The sequence below is a fragment of the Schistocerca nitens genome, chromosome 5 (assembly GCF_023898315.1).
Source record: "Schistocerca nitens isolate TAMUIC-IGC-003100 chromosome 5, iqSchNite1.1, whole genome shotgun sequence".
Taxonomy (NCBI): Eukaryota; Metazoa; Arthropoda; class Insecta; order Orthoptera; family Acrididae; genus Schistocerca; species Schistocerca nitens.
In genome coordinates this window covers 113,721,512-113,739,245 of record NC_064618.1, presented here as the reverse complement: position 1 = coordinate 113,739,245, position 17,734 = coordinate 113,721,512, and positions in this window count along the sequence as shown.

Here is a 17,734-nt window from a genome sequence, read left to right as displayed (position 1 = left end):
ACCTTTTCTTTAAAAAAAAAATAAGTGTAACAGTTTCATTGTCAACTAACAATAAGCTAGGACACTTACTCGTACGTAACATGAAATCAAATACGCAAAAATACAACAACAGTAGAATGTACAAAATATCATGCCCCAGCTGTCCTGCCTACTACGTAGGGAAAACAGGCAGAAAACTCAAAACCCATTTTCAAGAACACGCAAATGTTTTCAGGCTCAATCACTTGAAAAAAATCAGTCATTGCACAACATTTGTTGGAAACGAAACGTGTCATCAACAATCTAGAAAACAATTTGGTAGTGTTACATGATGAAGCCTGTTTGAACAACTAGAATATAACTCCACAAAATAAAAATAAAAAGAAACAGAATATATGGTAAATGAAGAAACAGATTTCGCAACCCACAGATATTTCAATAATTTTAAAGAACTATTCTAATGTTATTTCCTGCCTATGTCAACTGTTTCCTGCATATGTCAGTTGTTTAATAGTTACATCTTCATCATTACAAGTAAATTGATTTTTGACTACACCATGTACAAAAACATCTGTAAAAGTTGTGACTGAAGGCGTCTTTCAGTTCATACCTCCACCATTGCATAGCACTATCGCAGATCATCTAAACGCCAAAACCCTCTGCAGTACGGTCGTCTGACAATACAAAAACAGTGGGTTCCACAAGAGGCTGCAAGAAAATTCTGCTCTGAATGGCAGATGTAAACAAATACCATCATCAAACAAATAGTAGGGAACACGTTATTGGAGATGAGACAGTCCTTAACGTTTATAAATTTATATTACAATACGTGATACTGCGAAGAGGCGTAAAATACTGAAGTTTTCACCAATGGCAGTTTACTGTGATGAATGTCCGAACCGGGCAATAGACCAAATGCACCAGGAACCCCATAAAGCTTATATTGCCCCTGAGAAGTAACCACGAAAGGTATGTAATAATCTGCAAGACACACGTGTGAAACGCCATGAAGTAAAGTTGTGGTGACGGCCGGGGAGTAGAACACAGAAAAAAAATATCAAATATGTTCACCAATAGCGTGATATTGGAACTGGAAATGACGTTATGAATGATTTTATCCTGGCAAGAATTGGAGCACAGCACTTTTCACTGTTGTCTTACATCTGCAAATGGACATGAAATATGTATTTTATCTTCACCAGTAGCGAAATGTGCACCTGTCTGGCTAGAGGTAATGCAACAAATAGTTCTGAGCTGTCTGGGACTCAGATACCACGCATTTCGTTATTGTTAACCCACAGGAAGAGGCGTCAACTATCAAATTCCCTTTCACTAGTAGTTACAATGGCGCCATTCATAGGGACGTGGAGGAGTTTGGCATTGAGAGCAAAGATTGGAATGATGGGACAGTATCTTCTCGAATGGTTCAAAACCAGAATTGGGATCTGAGCTCGAATCCCATTACAGTGTCAACATTTTCAACATCTCAAGCTCACTTAAAATAAGAAATGAACGTTGTATGACCTTACATTACGATTGGTTTGTGAACTGAAATAACATTATTAGTGCAAGAAATCTTACTAGAGACATAGTCTCTGCAAGCAGCAACTTCCACCTCTGTGAGCCAAAATTAATCCAAGTCTGTTCCTGTCAGTAGCGAATGAAATTGTCTAAGTTAGTTAGTTACGTGTTCCACTGATCAGTCTCACGGTAGCCATCATGAGGTGGAATGTGTGAAGTGCATAAGAAATGCACACATGTATCAAGGCTTTTCTAAGCTTAAAATTTTTATTACCTTCCCCACTGCCTTAAATGGCACAGAATGCATATATTATACCTATCGATCTATTCATTCATATTCAAGAACTCATCTTGGGTATAGAAGGAGTTGCCAAGGAGATATAATTTCAGTTTATTTTTGAAAATATTACTGTTGTCTGTCAGAGATTTTATTTCATCTGGCAATTTATCGAAAAGTTTTACTGCTGCTTAATTTACCCCTCACTGCGCCAAAGATAGGTTAAGTAAAGTATAGTGTAAATCTTTCATTCTTCTGGTATTATAATCATGAATATCACTGTTGTTTTTTAACTGGTCCATGTTGCAGAGAAGAAATGTATTACTGAGTAAATGTGTTGTGAGGCTATTGTAAGAATTCCTACCCCTTTAAACACGTGCCTACAAGATGTGCAACTATGAGCCCCACACATTACACTATCCATTTTCTTTTGAGCAGTGAATACTTTTTGCCTTAATGCTGGGTAACCTAAAAATATTATTTCGTATGACATCAGATACGAAAGTATGCCAAGAATGTTTGCTTACTAATTTTTATTTCCTCAAAATTGGTAATTATTCTGACTGCAAAAGTTGCTGAACTTAGTCACATTAAGAAATATGAAATATTCATTTTACATTTAAGATTCTTATCTCTACATACACCCAAAAACTTATTATGCTCCAACTCTTCTGTGTATGGCTTAGCTATTTCCTTTGAACTAGTCTCACCAATTTTTTCGCCTACACTTAAGGAATGGTTGTTAAATACATTAGCTACTTGTGTACTGTTGATTAAGATGGTCTCATTCTAATTGTAATACTACCTACCCCAGTGGTTATTTATCCTGTTTCCCCTCAAACAACATTCCATACTGTTAATTTCATTTGTAACACACATATTTCTTGATTTACTGACTACTTTTCTCAATATGTTACAATAATTTTCATAGTGTAAAATTACTTCTAGGTCTTTACTAATTCTTGCTGACCCATACAGATTTCTTTTTCTTTCTGAAGACAGTTTAACACCTATAGTAATCCAAAATTTCTTTGTAAACTCTTTGGTGTTATATTTAGTTTCTTTTTTGGAAACAGTTTTCAAAAACTGTTATAAATTTATCAAGAAATATGTTGCATGTATTATTAACCTTTGGCTCACTGTATATATCTCAGCAGTTAATATTTCTTAAGCTTTCTCTTAAGTGCTGTATAGATGCTGGGTTGAGCAACCTTACACTTTTACTTAAGCTTTCTGAACTGTACATGCTGCTTTGTTTTTTAGGTTTGTTAATTGTGCATTGAGATCTGATAATCCATTTGTCGCAGCGAAAGCGTGTGTTAGTATTACATCCTCTTGCTGAACCATACATTATTTATTGGAATGCTACTGTCTTGAGCTATACTTGTAGGGAAATTGATTACTTATTCTAAGTTATATGTCCTTAATAACATGTCTGGTTCACTTTTCCCGTCAGAATTGCTTAGAAAATTTACATTGAAATCACTACAGATTAATAATTTCTTCCTGTGTCTTAAGACAGGATAATACGGAATAAAAATTTTTTATGAATTTCTCCCAAACTCCTAATGGGGACCTGTACTCTGTTGCTAATATAAAAACAACAACGTATAGCTGCAGTTCACATGCACAAACTTCAAAGTGCTAATCGACAGAAAATTTCCTTACGTCTATAGTATTGTATTTATGCCCCTGTTTTGCGTAAATGGAACTCCTCCTTTACCGTTTTCGATATGCAAGGGTATGGTGCTAAATTATACTAATTTATAGTGACACTTTTCACACAGTTACATGGTGTTTAGACAGATGAAGTATATCAGTCTCATTATTAATTTTGACATCATCGAAACACACTAAAAGCTCATATATTTTTTTCCCTTGATATTTTGATGAAGTCAATTGATACTACCCTAGCCTTTATCCCTATTTACTGTACATGAAGCTTGCTTTATTTTATTTTTCTTGATTGTCGTCTGTCTGGACTTTGGCTTTAACCTAAACTCCAGACAGACAACAATCAAGATAAGTGTTGTAATGTTGATTTGGAACCATGCCACAGCCCTAAGCTCTCTCCCTGGCGTTCCTGGAGGTGAAGAGCGTATGTTTGTGGCTGTTAAATACTAGTAACTTCGGCGGGATTCGAACCCACAGCTCAGATATGAGAAGCTAGACTGAGTCCTATCAGATACAGAATTTCAGATGTCTTAGTGTTATGTTTTTGTCATAATGGAATACGCAGCACATGGTGCGAGAAGAATTCACTTCCCCTTGAGCTTTTTTTGTCAATAACTTATTCGTGGTCTGGTAGTCAAGATCATGCAGGGTGAATGCAGAACCGTGATATCTGACCAATCGTTTTCCTTCCTTTTAAGCTGTACGAGTATTCGGTCTGTCTGCCAAGAGCATTAGCCTGGCGGAAGGTCAGTGAGAGTTCCATTCATTTTCTAAGCAGCCAGTAATAGAAAAATCTTGCGGAAACACGTTTGTGAAAGGTCTCTTAGTTGTTTGTAATGATAAGACACATTTCAGCGCCATCAGCCAGTGCTCGCTTGATACAGACCAGCGTCCACCCGAGTTATCGCGACGCATTGGGCATAGAGCCTGTTATCTCGAGCGGACTTTTCTGCACTCGAATTAGTAAGTATGACATTATTGCCTCATGTGATGAAATGCTATGTTTCAGCTTGCTTCATGGCGATTTTGTACGGCATGTTGCTTTAAGCGAGTTCAACTACGGTCTTTTGTTCAAGTTTGTAGTATAGATTGCGCTATGATAAGTACAATGCGCCCTGTATGGAGCGAGCGGTTCCGAGGTATCGTTTGAAATACAATCTTTTTGAGCTAGATTGATCACCATTCAGGAAAGAAATTTCTGAGATTTACTACTATGATCAATGTCAATGTATCCGATATTAGGCAGGTTTGACGACCAATTAACCTTGGGTGATACTTGCCTTCAGTAGGCACATTGGGGTTAAAAGAAAGGAAGGATACGGTACATCATCTCGTCAAAAACGAGATTAGACGCAAAGCGGTAATCGAGTTGGGAAGGACGGGAAGAAAGTTGGCTGTGCCCTGTCGAACGATTGATCCTTAGATTTGTTGTAGTAAATATAAGGAGGTCATTGTAAACTTAAATCAGTGCGGCCTGATGGCGATTTGCAGTACCATATGGTAATTTCGTAAGGATAATATAGTGGGTAAACCACAACAAACATTATCTCAAATGATTATCTGTATACGTCCGTGAAATGAATTGTTCTTATACATCTGGTGGCACAGCTAAGATGTTTTGTGCTAAGAACTAAGTTAAACATGAAGTCTTTTGTTATAGTCCAATAGCATTATTCGACAACAACGTAAATACGTAAATGTAGGGTAGTAGCTGAATGAAACACAGTTAACACAGTTTTCAGTGATACTATTTCATCAACATATTCGTGTATTTTCAGTTGCAGTTCGGCAGTATTTTCTATATCTTCGGTATAGCCGTTTGTAGCTCGTCTACAACACACTTTCCTGTCCTCTTTATGCGTATTACTGCGTGGCATCGGGTCCCTACAACGTAGAACTGACCGAAGACATAGAAAAAGTTCACAGAAGGGCACATCATCAGGGAATAGGGGAGATTGTGTCACGGATGAACGAATGAAAGTCACTGAAACGTAGGCGTTTCACATTGAGGCGAGGTGTTTTCACTAAATCCAATGGCCAACCTCCTCCGCTGAAAGCCACGATAATTTCATTACCACAACACACAAAGGAGACCTCACCGCTGTGATAAGAGACGTCAGTGCTTGCACTGTAGGGTTCAGTTGTTCATTATTCGCATGTACTTTTTCAGGGCAGAATGGTAGAGAAATAATGTTATACTGTTTCAGAGACCTCCTGCGAAGCACTTAACTGTGAATTGCTGAGTATTCATGCTGATGCAGTCAAGCAAGGGGTAACAGGAAGGAGGGAGGGGACTAGCAATGCGGAGGAGTACAGAAGAGCAATATAAAAGTGTGTACAGTTTTCAAAGTATTCGTTACTCAGAGGTATGCAAAAGCTCGTTTTACCTTAGGACAGAGAGAAACGGAATGAATGTTGGCAGAACGAAGAATGTATTATACTTAAGAGGACATTGGTTGTGAGGGGACTGGTAGAGGACAATAAAGAAAAAAGAAATGAAACGAAAATGTTTACTTACAATGGAAACCATTACATTTGTTCATAATGTGTTTGGAGAATGGGATAGAACGGCAACTATGGTGATGATGTAAGAGAGGAAAGAGAGAGTGAGAGAGAGAATGGAGCAGAAATTAACAATGAATAAATGTAACACGAAATCGTTTGCATAATTTTTGGAGGATGGAAGGAAAGAGAGACATATATTTGAAATAACACAAAATATTTTTCAAAACTTCATTTAAACTGATTACTTTGCTATAAATAAAATAAAAAGATAATATTTAACAAAACATATGTTCAAAAGAAACTCATTTCAATTAAAAATGCAACTCAATGAAAAAACTAGCCCAAATTTTATTTTATATGTGCTAAGTGACCTTTCACCTCCCCCCATGAACCATGCACCTTGCCGTTGGTGGGGAGGCTTGCGTGCCTCAGCGATGCTGATGGCCGTACCGTAGGTGCAACCACAACGGAGGGGTATCTGTTGAGAGGCCAGACAAACATGTGGTTCCTGAAGAGGGGCAGCAGCCTTTTCAGTAGTTGCAGGGGCAACAGTCTGGATGATTGACTGATCTGGCCTTGTAACATTAACCAAAACGGCCTTGCTGTGCTGGTACTGCGAACGGCTGAAAGCAAGGGGAACCTACAGCCGTAATTTTTCCCGAGGACATGCAGCTTCACTGTATGATTAAATGATGATGGCGTCCTCTTGGGTAAATTATTCCGAAGGTAAAATAGTATCCCATTCGGATCTCCGGGCGGGGACTACTCAAGAGGACGTCGTTATCAGGAGAAAGAAAACTGGCGTTCTACGGATCGGAGCGTGGAATGTCAGATCCCTTAATCGGGCAGGTAGGTTAGAAAATTTAAAAAAGGAAATGGATAGGTTAAAGTTAGATATAGTGGGGATTAGTGAAGTTCGGTGGCAGGAGGAACAAGACTTTTGGTCAGGTGATTACAGGGTTATAAATACAAAATCAAATAGGGGTAATGCAGGAGTAGGTGTGATAATGAATAAAAAAAATAGGAGTAGGGGTTAGCTACTACAAACAGCATAGTGAACACATTATTGTGGCCAAGATACACACAAAGCCCATGCCTACTACAGTAGTACAAGTTTATATGCCAACTAGCTCTGCAGATGATGAAGAAATAGATGAAATGTATGACGAGATAAAAGAAATTATTCAGGTAATGAAGGGAGACGAAAATTTAATAGTCATCGGTGACTGGAATTCGTCAGTAGGAAAAGGGAGAGAAGGAAACATAGTAGGTGAATATGGATTGGGGGGAAGAAATGAAAGAGGAAGCCGCCTTGTAGAATTTTGCACAGAGCATAACTTAATCATAGCTAACACTTGGTTCAAGAATCATAAAAGAAGGTTGTATACCTGGAAGAATCCTGGAGATACTAATAGGTATCAGATAGATTATATAATGGTAAGACAGAGATTTAGGAACCAGGTTTTAAATTGTAAGACATTTCCAGGGGCAGATGTGGATTCTGACCACAATCTATTGGTTATGAACTGCAAATTGAAACTGAAGAAACTGCAAAAAGGTGGAAATTTAAGGAGATGGGATCTGGAGAAACTGAAAGAACCAGAGGTTGTAGAGTGTTTCAGGGAGAGCATAAGGGAAAAATTGACAGGAATGGGGGAACGAAATACAGTAGAAGAAGAATGGGTAGCTCTGAGGGATGAAGTAGTGAAGGCAGCAGACGATCAAGTAGGTAAAAAGACGAGGGCTAATAGAAATCCTTGGGTAACAGAAGAAATATTGAATTTAATTGATGAAAGGAGAAAACATAAAAATGCAGTAAATGAAGCAGGCAAAAAGGAATACAAGCGTCTCAAAAATAAGATCGACAGGAAGTGCAAAAATGGCTAAGCAGGGATGGCCAGAGGACAAATGTAAGGATGTAGAGGCTTGTCTCACTAGGGGTAAGATAGATACTGCCTACAGGAAAATTAAAGAGACCTTTGGAGAGAAGAGAACCACTTGTATGAATATCAAGAACTCAGATGGCAACCCAGTTCTAAGCAAAGAAGGGAAGGCAGAAAGGTGGAAGGAGTATATAGAGGGTTTATACAAGGGTGATGTACTTGAGGACAATATTAATGAAATGGAAGAGGATGTAGATGAAGCTGAAATGGGGGATATGATACTGCGTGAAGAGTTTGACAGAGCACTGAAAGACCTGAGTCGAAACAAGGCTCCAGGAGTAGACAACATTCCATTAGAACTACTGATGGCCTTGGGAGAGCCAATCATGACAAAACTCTACCATCTGGTGAGTAAGATGTATGAGACAGGCGAAATACCCTCAGACTTCAAGAGGAATATAATAATTCCAATCCCAAAGAAAGCAGGTGTTGACAGATGTGAAAATTACCGAACTATCAGTTTAATAAGTCACAGCTGCAAAATACTAACCCGAATTCTTTACAGACGAATGGAAAAACTGGTAGAAGCGGACCTCGGGGAAGATCAGTTTGGATTCCGTAGAAATGTTGGAACACGTGAGGCAATACTAACCTTACGACTCATCTTAGAAGAAAGATTAAGGAAAGGCAAACCTACGTTTCTAGCATTTGTAGACTTAGAGAAAACTTTTGACAATGTTAACTGGAATACTCTCTTTCAAATTCTGAAGGTGGCAGGGGTAAAATAGTGGAGCGAAAGGCTATTTACAATTTGTACAGAAACCAGATGGCTGTTATAAGAGTCGAGGGGCATCAAAGGGAAGCAGTGGTTGGTAAGGGAGTGAGACAGGGTTGTAGCCTATCCCCGATGTTATTCAATCTGTATATTGAGCAAGCAGTAAAGGAAACAAAAGAAAAATTCGGAGTAGGTATTAAAATTCATGGAGAAGAAGTAAAAACTTGAGGTTCGCCGATGACATTGCAATTATGTTAGAGACAGCAAAGGACTTGGAAGAGCAGTTGAACGGAATAGACAGTGTCTTGAAAGGAGGATATAAGATGAACATCAACAAAAGCAAAACGAGGATAATGGAATGTAGTCAAATTAAATCGGGCGATGCTGAGGGAATTAGATTAGGAAATGAGACACCTAAAGTAGTAAAGGAGTTTTGCTATTTAGGGAGTAAAATAACTGATGATGGTCGAAGTAGAGAGGATATAAAATGTAGACTGGCAATGGCAAGGAAATCGTTTCTGAAGAAGAGAAATTTGTTAACGTCGAGTATAGATTTAAGTGTGAGGAAGTCGTTTCTGAAAGTATTTGTATGGTGTGTAGCCATGTATGGAAGTGAAACATGGACGATAACTAGTTTGGACAAGAAGAGAATAGAAACTTTCGAAATGTGGTGCTACAGAAGAATGCTGAAGATAAAGTGGGTAGATCACGTAACTAATGAGGAGGTATTGAATAGGATTGGGGAGAAGAGAAGTTTGTGGCACAACGTGACTAGAAGAAGGGATCGGATGGTAGGACATGTTTCGAGGCATCAAGGGATCACAAATTTAGCATTGGAGGGCAGCATGGAGGGTAAAAATCGTAGAGGGAGACCAAGAGATGAATACACTAAGCAGATTCAGAAGGATGTAGGTTGCAGTAGGTACTGGGAGATGAAGAAGCTTGCACAGGATAGAGCAGCATGGAGAGCTGCATCAAACCAGTCTCAGGACTGAAGACCACTACAACAACAAGTGACCTTTCACTGGCTCTCAGTGAGGAAAATAGAAGAAAGAGACGGCATAAAAAAGTTTCAAAGCCTCTAATGTATTATCCAGAATAGCGCCTTATTTTGTACTTCCGTCGTGCGTCTTGACATAAAATCTATAAAAGCACTCCGTCTTCAGGCCACAAGTGGCCCATCGGGACCATCCGACCGCCGTGTCATCCTGAGTTGAGGATGCAGATAGCAGAGTCGTGTGGTCAGCAGGCCGCTCTCCCGGTCGTTACGATGGTTTTCTTTGACCGGAGCCGCTACTATTCGGTCGAGTAGCTCCTCAATTGGCGTCACGAGTCTGAGTGCACCCCTAAATATGGCAACAGCGCATGGCGGCCTGGATGGTCACCCATCCCAGTGCCGGCCACACCCGACAGTGCTTAACTTCCATGATCTCACGTGAACCGGTGTATCCACTGCGGCAAGGCCGTTGCCCATAGAATTTATAAGCTGTTCGACATAACACACTGAAGCAACAACTTCCTCCGAGGCTTCAAGAAAGCAGCCCCAAAGAGAGTTAACTGTAGTTGGTTGATGTCGTGGCCAGTTCTCTGTTAACGCACCCGCGATCTAAGCGCACATATTTTCCACAGGGTACATGTGGCGGCCAGTCTATGACGTTATACCAATATGCAGAGCTGCTATTGAACAAAAGGCAGACTTGTGAATGAGAGAAGCCGGCCGAAGTGGCCGTGCGGTTAAAGGCGCTGCAGTCTGGAACCGCAAGACCGCTACGGTCGCAGGTTCGAATCCTGCCTCGGGCATGGATGTTTGTGATGTCCTTAGGTTAGTTAGGTTTCACTAGTTCTAAGTTCTAGGGGACTAATGACCTCAGCAGTTGAGTCCCATAGTACTCAGAGCCATTTGAACCATTTTGAATGAGAGAATGGTCCTCTTCCACTACAAACTTCTCTTCTGCGTACAGCTTTCGCACTGACGTAGCATCACATTTTCTATTTTTGGGCATACTTATCCCTGTCGAGAGTTCCTTCTATCGTTGAGGGCGAGTCCCTTGCGGCTGTAAACAACACTTGGACGGTCGTTATTCGTGCGAAACACATTCAAGTCAGTGAAAATGACGTTTACCCACGAAACACACGTTGAACTCTTGTTTTACAGTGGATCGTCATGCACGCAACCCTGCGTCTCACTGCCTTTTGAGAATCGTGCCGCCACTGCCAGGGAAATTGGTCTCTCGCTGCAACTGCGATACATTCAGAAAGGGATTTTCTCTGCTCTTAGACACTAGCTAACTCTCTTCCTGCTGTGAGCTCACTGCCGCCCGCAGTGGCCGAGCGGTTCTGGCGCTTCAGTCTGGAACCACGCGACGGTTACGGTTGAGGTTCGAATCCTGCCTCGGGCACGGATGTGTATGATGTCCTTAGATTAGTTAGGTTTAAGTAAATTCTAGGGGACTGATGACCACAGATGTTGTCCTATAGTGCTCAGAGCCATGTGTGCTCACTCTCTTCCTGAATGGGCCAGGAGCTCTGTCTGTAGTGCCTCTGTCAAGGTAGCTGCTCCGCCACTTTGTTTCAATGGTATGCGGCACTCAAAACATTCTGCCAGCTTCTCTGATTGAGCATTCAACTTCTTCAATAAGAGTGATGACTCTGTCTCAAGTTGATCTCTCCCAGTGAGCCATTGCAACAGAGAGCCTCATCTATATTTCTGCTTGCCCTCTTATACTCATGCCAGGAGAGGAAGTAGACACATTTACGTAGAAAAGAGCGGTAGAGCTTCCTGTCCTATTAGTCTGTCCCATGCAGGAGCAATCTTGGCCCACCATCGCTGACTCTTACTCCAGTCTCGCCTCGCCCCCAGGCTAGCCAGCCTATCACTGTTCCAGCCTGGCTGGCCCGTAGCCACGACTTGCAGCCAGCACAGTGCCAGGCCAGAAAGCCATGCTCTCCCCTTGAAGGATCAAACGTTTCGTCTACCCTGCTCAAATCTGTAGTACACCCTAACGCAATTGGAGCTATTTTGTTATAACATGAACAGGCAAATCTAGCTTTTACAGTTCATTCAAGTATTAAACAGAATATAAATAATACACATATGATAAACGTAACAACCACAAAATATTGCAACTATATACCAATAACACGACGCAGGAAACTATTATTCCTTATAAACGCTCTGTATTTGATCTCGACTTAAGAATATATGACTTCCACCAAAATAACAAAGCGGATTTTAGAAATAATCAGTTCTGGTGTCAACTTCGCCAAAAACACACCGGTTCCAAGAACTCCTGAAGATAGACGTTGACTGTGGATATTGTGTCAGAGGCATAGTCCCTTTGACTGTTCAGAGATATCATTAAACCCGCTCAAACATGTAAACAGTCATGCATCGGCAGCGCCTATAGATGGAAGGAGTCCGACAGCCGATCGGTTGTAGTCATTCCATCAGGAAGGAGGTACATGGCTTGTGTTGTCCGAGGTTCAACCATGCCTCTACGGTCAATAACGCGGCTCGATCGCATCCGCATTTTTACTTTGTGCCAGGAAGAGTTCTCAACAAGGGAAGTGTCCTGGCGTCTTGGAGTGAGATAAAGGGATTTGTTCAGACATCGAGGAGACACAGGAACCGCCGATGACGTGCCTCGCTCAGTCCGCCCAAGGGCTACTACTGCTGTGGATGACCGCTACCTATGGCTTATGGCTCGGAGGAAGCCTGACACCAACGCTAATGTTGAATAATGCTTTACGTGCAGTCACAGGACGTCGTGTTACGACTCAAACTGTGCCCAAAAGGCTACATGATGCACAACTTCACTCCCGACGTCCTTGGCGAGGTCCATCTTTGCAACCACGACACCATGCAGCACGGTACAGATGTGTCCAACAACATGCCGAATGGACCGCAAAGGATTGGCATCACGTTCTCTTCACCGATAAGTTTCGCATATGCCTTCAACCAGACAATCGTCGGAGACGTGTTTGGAGGCAACCCAGTTAGGCTGAACGGTTTATATTCACTATCCAACGAGTGCAATAAGGTGGAGGTTCCTGCTGTTTTGGACTGGCATTACGTTGAGCCGACGTACGCCGCTGGTGGTCATGAAAGGCGCCGCAACGGCTGTACGATACGTGAATGCCGTTCTCCTACCGATAATGCAACCATACCAGCAGCATATTGGCGAGGAACTCGTCTTCATGGATGACAATTCACGTCCTCAACGTGCACATCTTGTGAATGATATCCTCCAGGATAACGACATCGCTCGACTAGAGCGGCCAGCATGCTCTCCAGACATGAACCCTTTCAAACATGCCTGGGCTAGATTGAAGAGTGCTGTTTACGGACGACGTGACCCATCAAGCGCTCTGAGGGATCTACACCGAATCGCCACAGTGCAGTGGGACAATCTGGACCAACAGTGCCTTGATGAAGTTGTGACAGTATGCCAAGGCGAATACTGGCGTGCATCAATGCAAGAGGACGTGCTACTGGGTATGAGAGGCACCGGTGAATACAGCAATCTGGACCATCACCTCCGAAGGTCTCACCGTATGGTGGTACGACATGCAATGTGTGATTTTTAATGAGCAATAAAAGGGGTGGAAATGGTGTTTACGTTGATCTCTATTCCAATTTTTTGTACAGGTTCCGGAAACCTTGGAACCGAGGCGATGCAAAACTTTTTTTGATGTGTGTAATTGTGTAGGAATAGCATATAATTCGTATTTTGAACACTTATAAAGTAGACTCAGTGTGTCTAAAACAATAAGTTTGCTCAACAGAAATTCTGGTCTGCAGAAGCACTTCATTCACAGTGCAATGATACGCAATTACACTGTCATTCACAGTTAACTTATTAGTAAAGGGTTCACAAAATCGCTACAATTCCTCGAGCATTCCACTAACGTAGGAAGCTCGAGGAAAACGAACAACAAAATCTTTATGCGCGATTTCTAATTTCTCTTATGTTATTACAGTTGCAATATCATACTTTCTACACCGGTGGCAACAAAAAATTTTCATTAGAAAGTGGAAGATGGTGGCTGAAATGTCACGGAAATAACGTGGCAAAGGAGTAATTGCTTGTTTTCGTATTGTACACCCAAGTAGCCCCCTGCCCTCTCCACCGTCTAGTCTCAAGGAAAAGTAAACATCCATGACACTTTCTCCTCTAATTAGCTATACTACAAAATCAGCTGCCTTCTTTCAACGCATTCGATGTTCTCCCTCAATCCTGTCAGGTAATGAGTGCACAGTGCTCTGAAATACTCCTGAATCGTTCGAAAAACCATGGTGCTGACTGTCTCCTTAATAGACTTCTTGGATCTTCTAAAGGTTGTGCCAATAACCCAACACTTGTTTCACCGTCACCTGAACATGTGATGTTTCCCACTGACGTTGTTTCATTTGTATCTTCTAGGACTTTTTTTACGTCTGTAATCCTCAAATTTGTTTAATTTATCGTTTTCTCGAAGCCTGCCGAATCTCATTACGTGCCACAAGTCTAAGAGGGAAGTTATGATCCTACGCATAATGCGAGTTGCTAATTCTGAGTTAAGCCATCTTTAAAGCGCAATCGTCAAATCAATACCAACGAAAGGAAACAAAAATTTACTTCCTTGGTGTTAGATCTATGAGGCGAGAAAGGTAAACGCACGTGGGTGCCAGATTAGAAGACGTGGTAGGCGTGTTTACCAACCAAGCTCCTAGGCCCTGTCTTAGAGGTACATTTATTAATCTGTGATTGCAAGGCATCTCATTTGTTGGCTACAAATGTCAAATGTGAAGGGCACATCCCTGTGAAGCAGTTCCTAACACGAAACACCCAGATGTGTATCAATGACAATACATTATGCGGACGGAAGCAGACTATCGTTTGAGACAATGTTTGTTATGGCTCACCCACTATATCGTCTTTGGCTCTAAGCACTATGGGACTTAACAATTGAGGTCATCGGTGCCCTGGACTTAGAACTACGTAACCTAACCTAAGGACATCACACACATCCATGCCCGAGGCAGGATTCGAACCTGCGACCGTGGCATCATCGTCGTACCGGATTGAAGCACCTAGAACCGCTCGGTCACACAGGCTGGCATAACCTCCTTATGAGGTTAGCATATGGTATTTCAATACGCAATCAGGCCTGTTATGGTAAATGCCGGGACAGACCCTTTGAAAGGACACAGTTTGAGCTTCTGCCTCGCGTCTAATCTTATTTTCGGCGAGACGCTGTACCATAGCCCTCCTTCGTTTCTTTTAACCTCAATATGACTACTGATGGGAAATATTGCATGAAAATTAACTGCTGGACACAGCTGCCAGTTATCGAATACACTGTCATTGACCGTAGTAGTAAATCGCACAACGCCTGTTTATCTTCCTGAATGTGGTGATTAATTAATCTGAAAACGATTGTCCTGGAAATGATACAACTTGGGTTTCGCGACAGCACAAACACCATACGGGCCACAGGTGTTTCGAATTGCCCTCCACTGCTCGCATCCTTTTGTTAAACACAAGCAGAGCACGCTGTCACAAATGTAAGACCTTACACTGCTTTAGAGTCTGTTTTCTAATGTATGAAAGACGCTCCCCATTACGTTAAAATGGAAAATATCCTAGTTATCACCGCACGATCTATACTACAAAGTTAAACAAGCTAAAACCATAGTTAAAAACGCTTAAAGCACTATGCCATACAAAATCGCCATGAACCATGCTGAAACATAATATTATATCATATTCGACGATAATGGTATACTTGCTAATTCGAGTGCAGAAAATTCCGGTGGACTTCACAGGCTCTATGCCCAAAGATTCGCGATAACTCGGGTGGACGCTGGTCTGTACCAAGCGGCCGCTGACTGATGGCACTGAAATTGGTCTTACCATGACGGGCAACAAACAGACCTTTCACAAACGTGTTTCTGCAAGATTTTTATGTTACTGGCTGCTTAGAAAACGAATTCAACTGTCCCTGACCGTCCGTCAGTCTGATGCTCTTACCAGACAGACGGTATACAGCTTAAAACGAAAGGTAAAGGATGTGTCCTATAATACTGCTTTGTGTTCGCCCTGCAAGACATTGACTACTAGACCACAAATAATATATTCATTACGAAAGCTCAGTTGGAAGTCAACACTTCTGTTACTATGTGCCTCTTTCCCCATTACGAGAGAAACGTAATCACATCCTCTAACTTCTTTTCCATTCTTCTATAAATCGTTTTTGTCAGCAACTTGGATGCATGAGCTGTTAAGCTCAATGTGCTTTAATTCTCGTGCTTATCATCTCTTCCAGTCTTCGGAAGGTGTGGAAGATATTTTTCCTTAAGTCAGATGATATGTCACCAAACTCACTCATTCTACACACTAATGTGAGTAGCAGTTTGGTTGTCACTTCCGAGTGATTTCATAATTATTTGATCTTAAGTCCTCCAAAGCTCTCTTGAATTTTGATCGTGCTACTGGATCCCCCATCTCCTCTAAATCGACTTCTGTTTCTTCTTCTATCACATCAGACAAATCTTTCCCCTCAGAGGGGCCTTCAATGTACTCTTTCCACCTATGCGCTCCCTCCTCTGCACTTAGCAGCGGGCCGGCCGCGGTGGTCTAGCGGTTCTAGGCGCTCAGTCAGGAACCGCGCGACTGCTACGGTCGCAGGTTCGAATCCTGCCTTGGGCATGGATGTGTGTACTGTCCTTAGGTTAGTTAGGTTTAAGTAGTTCTAAGTTCTAGGGAACTTATGACCACAGATGTTGAGTCCCATAGTGCTCAGAGCCATTTGAACCATTTTTGAACTTAGCAGTGGCATTCCCGTTGCACTAATAATGTTACCACCCTTGCTTTTAATTTCACCGAAGGTTGTTTTGTGCAGCTATTCCGTCTTAGACATGCACTTCCTAATTATTTCGTTCCTCAGCGACTTGTATTTCTGTATTCCTGAATTAACCTGAATATTTTTGTTCTTTTTGTTCTTCCTTCTTTCATCAATTAACTGAAATTTATCTTACGTTACCCGTGGGATTTTTGTAGTTACCTTCTTTGAAAGTATGTTTTACTTTCCAACTTCTGTGATGGCCCTATTTAGAGATGTCCATTCCTTTTCAACTGTACTGCTATTCCTTATTGCTGACATCTTTCGCACGATACGTATAACTTACCTAAATCATTTTGCAATTGACTTTACTAGACGATAAAGGACAGCTTCATCTGCTAACTAAGACGGCTGTTCAGATTGTATCCTAGATAGTTTATATAGATAAGGAACAACAGAGCGCCTATAACATTATCCTAGGGAACGTCAGAAACCACTTCTGTTTTACTCGATGACTTTCTTTTAATTATGATGATCTGTGACCTCTCTAACAAGAAACCACGAATCTAGTCACATAACTGAGTGGATATTCCATAAGCACGCAATTAGAATACAAACCGCTTGTGAAGTACGATGTCAGACGCCTTTAGGATGTCTAGAAAAAGGGAATCAATTAGAATTCCTTTGTCCATAGCACTCAACACTTCGCGTGAGCAAAGAGCTAGTTGTGTCTCACAAGAATAAAGTAATTTATTGGATTACTCCTACTACTTTTCTTGAATATTGGTGTGACCTGTGCAACTTTCGTCTTTCGGTACGGATGTTTCGTTGAGCGAGCGGTTATATGTGATTTTTAAGTACGGAACTGCATCAGTGAAAGGAACCTAATTGATATATTATCTGGACTGGAAGACTTGCTTTTATTAAGTGATTTAAGTTGCTTTTCTACTCCGAAGATATCCACTGCAAAGTTCCTCACGTTGGCAGCTGTTCTTGATTCGAATTATGGAATATTCACTTCATCTTCTTTTGTGAAGGAATTTCGGAAACCAGTGTTTAGCAACTGGCATCGTTAGTATTTCCATTGCTATTACATAAATAAGGCATGACTGTGTCTTGCCGCTAGTACACTTTCCCTACGACCAAAATTTCTTTGGATTTTCTGTCAGATTTCGAGGCAAAGTTTCTTTGTGGAAATTACTGTAAGCATCTCACGTTGAAGTACGCGCTAACTTCGAGTTTCTGTAAGAGATCGCCAATCTTGGGGGTTTTTGCGGTCGTTTGAATTTGGCAGGT